This window comes from Equus asinus, chromosome 27 (genome assembly GCF_041296235.1).
Source record: "Equus asinus isolate D_3611 breed Donkey chromosome 27, EquAss-T2T_v2, whole genome shotgun sequence".
Classification (NCBI taxonomy): Eukaryota; Metazoa; Chordata; class Mammalia; order Perissodactyla; family Equidae; genus Equus; species Equus asinus.
This window is the reverse complement of record NC_091816.1, coordinates 23,822,103-23,831,244: the sequence shown is the minus strand read 5'-3', so window position 1 is coordinate 23,831,244 and position 9,142 is coordinate 23,822,103.

Sequence of the window (9,142 nt, the reverse complement as noted above, 5' to 3'; positions counted from 1 at the left end):
ACAATCACTAACCTACTTTCTGTCTCTATGGATTTCCTATTCTGGATATTCCATATAGATGGAAGCATACAATATGTGGCCTTTTGTGTCTGGCTTCTTTCACTTAGCATAACGTTTATAAGGTTCATGCATGTTTTCGTATGTATCGGTATGGCATTCCTTTTAATGGCTGAATAATATTTCATTATATGAATACACCACATTAAAAAAAATCTGTTCATCATTTGAAAGACATTTGGGTTGTTTCCAGCTTTTGGTGATGATGAATAATGCTGGTAGTTTTCACGTACTAGTGTTTTTGTGGACATATGTTTTCAGTTCTCTTGGGTATATGCCCAGGAGTGGAATTGCTGGGTCATGTGGTAATTCTGTGTTTAAGATTTTGAGAAATTGCCAAACCGTTTTTCAAAGTGGCTGTACCATTGTACCTTCCCATCAGCAATGCACAAGGGTTCCACGTCCTCACCAACACCCATCTTGTTGTTCTTTTTAACTTTTTTTTTTTTGAGGAAGATTAGCCCTGAGCTAACATCCTTGCCCATCTTCCTCTGCTTTATATATGTGGGATGCCTGCCACAACGTGGCTTGATAAGTGCTGCATAGTCCTCACCTGGGCTCTGAACCGGGAACCCCGGGCTGCCGAAGCAGAATGTGCGATCTTAAGCACTGGGCCACCCGGCCAGCCCCTTGTTCATCTTTATGATAATAGCCATCCTAGTGGATGTGAAATGATATCTCATGGTTTTGATTTGCATTTCCTTAATGAAAAATGATGTTGAGCATCTCTTCATGTGCTTATTGGCCATTTGGGTTTTTTTTCCTTTGGAGAAATGGCTATTCAAATCCTTTGCCTATCTTGTAGTTGGGTTATGTGTCTTTTTATTGTTGAGTTTTAAGAGTTCTCTATATATTCTGACTACTAGAGTCTTATCAGGTATATAGTTTGCAAATGTTTTCTCCCATTCTGTAGAGTCCTTTCACTTTCTTGATAGTTTCTTTGACCTCTCCATTTTTTTATTTTGATGAAGTCCATTTTTTAAAAAAATATTCTCAAATGTTTTATTCTGAGTTGTTTCTTTTTTAAAAAACACTTTGTTGAGGTGTGATTGAAAAGCTGTACATAATTAATGTATACAACTTGATGAGGTTGGAGATAAATATACACCCATGAAACCATCACCACATACCTTTCGGCCAAATGTCAGGCTTATTTGGAGAAATGTCCATTCAGGTCCTTTGCCCATTTTTTAATTGGGTTCTTTCTTTCTTTTGCTATTGTGTTATAGGAACTGAAGTTCAACTTTTCTATTTTTCCTTTTCTTGTTTGTGCTTTAGGTGTTGTGTCTAAGAAAACCATTGCCTAATCCAAAGTCACAAAGATTTACCTCTGTTTTCTTCTAAGAGTTTTATAGTTTTAGCTCTTACATTTAGGTCTTTGGTCCATTTTGAGTTATTTTTTGTATACAGTGTGAGAGAGGGGTCCAAATGAATTATTCTGCGTGCAGATACCCAGTTGTCCCAGCACCATTTGTTGAAAAGACGATTATCCCTCCATCACTGTTGTACTTTTAACTGGGTAGTTCTGTTTTGAAGTGTGTGTATTAAATCTTTTACAGGCAACTTTGGCCTTTAAACTTGTGTTGTGAACAATCTAATTGTATTTAAAGAAAAAACTTATTTAGAGATACTTAAAAATGAATTTCTACTTTAAGTGTTAAACCAAATGTATTAAATTAAAGGAAACTTTAAGAAAGTTTTAGAAAGGAAACTTCTAGTGATAAATACAAAGGAGTTTGTATTTACAACTTCTATTTGTGTATTGTCTGTGACAGGTAAAATAGGTAACTATTTAGATTAAATTTGCAGGTATTTTAATAGTACAACTAACATGTTAAAAAATCATTTTAATTTTAGGCATAATTTTTTTAGGTAAAGGTGGCCTTTATATACTGAAATAGAGAGTATCTACCATTATGCACAGACCTCATCAAGCAAAAAGTGGTTTCATTTCATTTGGGAACTTGGCTTCAGAAATGAGAAAGAACGTGGGGGACTAGACTTTCCTCACCCTCCTTCTCTGGTAAAAGATTACAGATGATGTTAAATGGATAATATTGGTCAACGGGCACAAATCTGACTATCAAATGTGGTCAGTAAGGTATCAGGAGATCTGGTGAGCACCTGGGAGAGGAGGCAGGCTATGGGGGCTGCGGAGAACACACCTGAGCCTCAGCCATGCTAGAGGTGCGGCTCGTCTCCGATATGAACAGCCTGCACGTAAACAAGCTGAAAGGTACACTTAGACAAAGAGAGACAAAGTGAAAAAAGATCTAGTGAGATAGTAGCTGGGCTCAAGACGGCGAGGAGCAGAAGGAAGGCTTGTATGAAAAGTTGCCACAATGGAAAGTGACTAAGCCCTGCCGTCCTTGGTGAAACTGGAGGAAAGGCCTAATGCTGGGAGCACACAGAGCCTTCCGGTGGAGGGGCCTGCATGGCCTGGAGACATGCAAAACGACATCCTCTTGTTAGCTCCAAGGCAAATGGAAATAGAAAGATCTGAGAATCATGCATTGGGCTGCTTCAACAAATCACAGATATTAAAAAAAAAATTCCTCCAACCACATCCAAACAGCCTGTTTGGATTTTGGCAAAACCACCTTCCATCCTTGGAGGATCTTTGGAGCTTTTGCACCAGGGTATCCCAGAAGAAAGTGCCTTTTGCTTCTCTCTGTGTTGATCATACACTCAACACAGTATGCACATCTGGGCTGGCTTGATATTTTATTCACATAAAAATTTGGATGTTTGCACAAAAACCTCCTAAATAATAATTCTTACTAAATTATCCCTCCTTTTTTACTTTTTTACATGCAAATATAAACCTTTGGCATGTGATACAATTCTCTAAAAATGTTTGTAAATTTTTTATGGAATAGCTAAAGGTAATTTAAATGTAAAACTGCTGCAAAATGAGTTTAAGTATGTTAGTGTCTTTTATGGGTTGTTCTCGCGTACCTGTGCAGAGAAGAGTTAGCAAAGCTGGCCTGAGGCTGCCATCTTGGGAACGGCATGCTGGCAAGGTTGGTCCTTGGCTGGCTTCTGGGAAGTTGACATTTAAGCTGTCCCCACCTGATAAGACTAGAGCTTAGATTGTGTGTACAAACAATGTGATGTGTGCTGAATACCTGCTTTCCTCTGGGAAATCTGTATTTTAGTAGTTGCCAGGCAGAGGAAACCAACATGACCAGTATCCAATAAAAACATTGGATGCTCAGTCTGTAATGGGCTTCCTTTGGCAGAAACATCGCACACATGTTCCTGCATTCTTCACTCCTGGAGAAAGGAGCACACTGGTGTGTTTCTTCTTGGAAGAGAAAGAACGATAAGCCTGTGCACAGATTTCTCCAGACTCCACCTGTGTCTTTTCTGCTTGCTGATCTTGTCGTGTATCCTTTCGCTGCAGTGAACTTAGCCATGAGGACAACTATATGCTGAGTCCTAGTCCTGACACAGTACCCTTGACTATGTTGTAAAAATACAAGTCTACACGTTCCATGTAACTTTTGGCCAAGTTTCTGTTATTTTTTATTATTAATATAATCATATTTGCTGATGTTTCTAATTGGCCCCTTTGGCACTTTTATTGGTTGGCCTAATCCAATACTGAAATAACGAATAACTATTTAAAGTTCTTCTAAAACTGAGGTTCAACACTGAAGTTCCTGACATAATGAACAAAGTTACTGGTGCTCATGAAAATAGGGTTAAATCAGCATCCTGGGCAGAAGTGCAAAGGCCTGTGTTTATTGTTCCTTTCGTTACTGTTGTCTAATAGTAGTGAAAAAAAAAGTAGTGTTCATACATTAACCAGAAGCATAATCTCTACATATATGATGGAAACTTAGGAAAGAATATTATAATTATTGCTGAGATCTCAAAAGACAATACTGAATCAGGCAGTGGCTTTCTATTTTTTCTTTCTTGATTTTTTTCCCTTCCAGCTAGGTCTGTTTGTTTATTTAAAACAAAAGTGCTTTTCCCCATGCACTTCCTTTTGGGTGTGGTAAATTTACAATGTCATGCTGTGAAAGGAGAAAAAAGAAGTACAAGAAAAGACAGGCTGTCTCTCACTGCCCAAGAAACTGTGGGGGGCACTGGATGGGACCGCCTAGTTGTTTTTTATTTCATTTTTCTCCAACTTAGCATGTATTCTGTAAGCAAATAAAATAGGCTCGGAAACCCTGATTTGTTCAAAATCTTAATGCCAGTACGTGGGATTTGCCTGCCTCGTCTGTCCTGTTCCCACTGTGTGGAAATGTTCTTTTGCCCAGTTTGGGCTACCAGGACCTTTCCTGTGGGGATTCACTCAACATCCAAAGAGAAATGAATATGAGTGTTATTGAGTGACTGTATATTTATTTTCTGGATTTACAGAAGCTTATTTGTACAGAAGAGCTGATGCTTTTGTACTTACAATCACACTCTGGAATGATTTACTTCTAGGGGCCAGGGAGTAAAATACTTGAGTAAATGCTTCAATTGCTCATCACTCTCAAATTGTGGTGACATTTGGGAAAAGAAACAGAATCAGAAGAGGAAGTGACAAAAATCTGTAACAACACAAATTTAAGTTGACCTCCTGTCCTAATGACTATGAAAGCCACACCAAACAGAAAAACTGGGTTAACCTTTTATTTTTTTTAATTTCTAAAATTTTTAATTTTTTTTTAAGGCAACCTTTTTTTGGTGAGGAAGATTGGCCCTGAACTAACATCTGTTGCCAATCTTCCTATTTTTTTTTTCTCCCCAAAGCTCCACGACACAGTTGTATATCCTAGTTGTAAGTCAGTCTAGTTCTTCTGTGTCCGATGCCGCCACAGCATGGCTTGATGTGCGATGTGTAGGTCCACGCCCAGGATCTGAACCAGTGAACCCCAGATGGCTGAAGTGGAGTGTGCGAACACTATGCCACTGAGCTGGTCCTGAACTTTTATGAAATAATCATAGGCAGACCCACAAGGCTGCTTGTTTCTACTCCATGTTCTTAGACAACTTATAGGTAACAGACAGTAATGTCATCGCACACCCATTTCTCAGTTCCATTAGGTAAGAGAGAAGATTTCATTAAATCCTAAATATCACTATTGATCTAGGTAACTTCTGTGCTTAATGACACTTTCACAAGGAACTCTCAAAGTATTTTGGTAACTCAGTTCTTAAAAAAGATTAAGCATGTAAGAAATTTATATTATCAATTGTAGCTGCATAAGATAAGTGGATAGTAATGATTTATTAAATGATTGGGGAAACTGTCAAAGTTTTGAAATTCAGTGTTTTATTAAAAAAATGCACATTATTTAAAGTAGCTGGAAAATATAGAATATCAGATATATGTTTGAGTAGAACTTAACATCATACATTACACTGTTATTCATTTGTTTTAATTATTATTTTATTAGTAAAATCAACATTTTCTCTCTATTTTTTCTCCTCTTGGGGACAAAGATTAATTTGAGTAGGATGGTAACAAATTTTGGCAAACTTGAGTTACCATAAGAAGGTGAGTTTCAACTTTCTACACTAGATAAATTATATGTCAAATCTATCAAGTAGCTATGGCCTACAGAAAGAAGCAGAATGCATGCGTTTCCTGAAGGTACACTATCTATCCAGCTACTGTCCTTATATTCCTTAAAGAAAGAAATAGGTTGCACAATAGATGCACTGGGAGCTCTCTTATCTGGTATTACTGGGACTTATAGTCGGTCAGTTAAAAAAGAATCAGTGGAAATTAATAAGAGTATAGAAACATACCATATGCATTTTACCTTAAAACATGTAAATATATAGTTATTTCCCAAGCTCTTCAGGTGGGATCGGAAGCTATTTCTTTAAACAGAGGTTGAACGTGAGAGTTTAGAGTTGTCTTTCTTGCATAAACCATATGCATACAAATTTCAGACTACGTTTCTTTAAAATGGAGTATGAATTTAAAAATGAAACAGTCTGAGTGTGGAACTCTCTCTCCCCATCTTTCACAGTTGGGTCATCCTTGCCTACTTTGAAAGCATTTTTCTTAGCGACTTGAGGATTTTGAAAGCATTTGATTTAGTTTTGTTAAAAATTACAGCTCTCACTTCTCACTCATATTTCACCAGTTATATAATATTTAATTATATTACATATTATAATAATCCTTATAGGTGTGGGAAAAAATTCAAACTGATGTAAGCCCAAGTAAGCGAGCATTCTAGAGAACAGCCTGACAAGACCTCCCAGTGGTCAGTGCAATGGGGAATATGTTTTACAGAGGAACTGAGTTTACTGGTTAATCAGAACAAAAAGTTAAGTAGGGATTGGTTGTGAGAACTTTGTGAGATTTTTTGTTCCTTGTCTGATTAAAACTAGCTTCAGGGGCCGGCCCAGTGGCCCAGTGGTTAAGTTCACACGTTCCGCTTTGGCGGCCTAGGGTTCAAGGGTTTGGATCCCGGGTGTGGACATGGCACCACTTGGCAAGCCATGCTGTGGTAGGCGTCCCACATATAAAGCAGAGGAAGATGGGCACGGATGTTAGCTCAGGGCCAGTCTTCCTTAGCAAAAAGAGGAGGATTGGTGGCAGATGTTAGCTCAGGGGTAATCTTTCTCAAAAAAAAAAGAAAACTAGCTTCATACTGGTTTAGGCATATTCTGTCATTAATGTATTTGGAAACAGGGCTTTCTTAAAAGGGAAACTAAATATTCGAACAAACAAAAACTTTCATAGCTATGGTCTACAGAAACAAATATAATACATAGTGGTTTAATTTTAAGTTGCCTCAAGTTCTCTTTTTTAAAATAAATTTTACATTTTAGAATAACTTGAGATTTATAGGAAAATTGCAAAGATAGTACAGAGAATTCCTTCACCCAGTTTCCCCTGTTGTTAACATTACATTATTTTGGTATATTAGTCACAACCAAGAAACCAAAGTTGGTGCATTACCATTACCTGAACCCTACACTGTATCCGGATTTCACTAGTTTTTCCACTAATGTCCTCTTTCTGTTCCAGGATCCCACCCAGGTCACCACACGACCTTTAGTCATCCTGTCTCCTTAGCTACCTCTGGTCTGTGACAGTTTCTCAGGTTTTCCTTGTTTTCAGACCTTGACAGCTGTGAGGAGTCCTGGCCAGAAATCCTGTGGAAGGTCCCCCGATCTGGGTTTATCTGATGATTTGCTCATGGATGGACTTGGGTGGTGGGCTTCAGGGAAGAATATCACAGAGGTGAAGCCCCCTTCTCACCACGTCTTATCGGAGGGCATGCTATCAACACGATCTGTCACTGATGATAACAGTTACCTGGCCCAGGGAGTGTGTGACAGGTTTCTCCACTGTAAAGTTACCTTTGTTTCCCCCTTCCCAGACTCTACTCTTTGGAAGCAAGTCATTATGGGTAGCCCACACTCAAGAGGGCAGGGTGGGCTGAGGTTAAGCTCCACTTCCTGGAGAGGGGAGTATCTAACACGTGTTTGGAATTCTTTTGTAAGGAAAAGCCTTTTCTCTCTCATTTATTTATTCAATCATTTATATCAGTATGGACTCATGGAAATCTATTTTATAGAATTATAATCCAACGTTGTTGGGCCATTGGGAACTCTTTTAGGTTCACTGCTCTGTCCCTTTCACATGCACCCATCCTTTTGTTTTTGGAGCATTTCCCTACTTTCTGGCACTAAAGATGCTCCAGGCTCATCGTGTATTTTCCCTGCCTCAGCCCTAGAATCAGCAATTTCTCCAGGAGCCCGGGTTTCTGCTATTGGAGGATGGTATTAAAAACCAAGATTGAGAGCTGGGTGTGTTCATTGCTACCGAGGTGTCACCGTTTCTAGGCCTCTCACAGCAGGCAGAGCTAGATGTATGCACTCTATCCCATGTATTCACCAAGATATGACTATTTCTGTATGTATCCATCTGTGTCTATGTTAAGCTATCAGCTCATATGATGTCTTTGATGAATCCAGTACCATATGCTCATTCTAGCCTTCTCTACTTGTTTATAACTTCCCTTTCCAATAATGAGAAACCCAGGTAACCTCATCTAAAAGTTTAACTTTAAGGACTAACTTTCCATCCTTTTTCCTACTTCATTCAATTTTATAAATTCATCATCTGTAATTTCTACAACATTGCACCGAAAGGAAGACATGACCAGGAGAGGAAATGAGAAAACAAACACCCTCCAAGTTTTCCAAGATTTTTTCAAAACAGTGAGGAAGTAGACACTTAAATATATGTTACCGTTGAGACTATTGGAGCCCTTGAGACTAGAGGCTCTTAGGAATTAAATGTCATTAAAAGAGGATGAATATACTTAACCTATCACCTATCCATCCCTCCATCCACCTACCCACCTATCATGAATCATCTATTTTTTTGTGCCACAATATCCTGGTGCAGCAGCTGTTTAGAATAACTATACAATTTATCACCTTTCCCAAGAAGTCTGAGTAATCAAGGCTGGAAGAGTTTAGGTATGAAGCAGCAAGAAGAATTTCTTTTTGGGAAATCCTTTTGCTTTTACAATCATACTGGGATCGTGGATTTCCTGACTGCCAATGCCAGTGAGGGCCAGAATTATATTTGATTAAGTCCTTTTTCAATCTGTAGATGTTTAAAAAACCTGTTTAAAACCAAAGACCATTTATTGAAATTCCAGATCTGGCTATCACCTTGTCTTTAAAACATTTTCTTATTTGGAGTGATACATCATCTTCATTGTATGAGCTATAGAAATATAGTTGCCATACATCATTATTAATAATTAATAAAAACAGTTACTATTAAGGCTCAGTGGAATCTGGTCAACATTAATATAAGGTGGACACCTGACTGGCAATTAACAATTGAGACATCATATTCAGATATGTTTGAATATTACTTGAATATATTTTGCAGTTATGACATTCTCAAGAGATTTATGTAATATACGTGAAACCAAGCCAACTTTTGAGATTTCTAGTTTTACTTTATATTCCTTCACTTGCTTTCGAGCCAGAGTTTTCTATGGGATTACTAAATGTATAAAATTTAAGTGTCCTATAATAGTGATAAATGGGGATTAGTAGGTATTCCCAATTACTCCTCCTTTCAATGCTATGC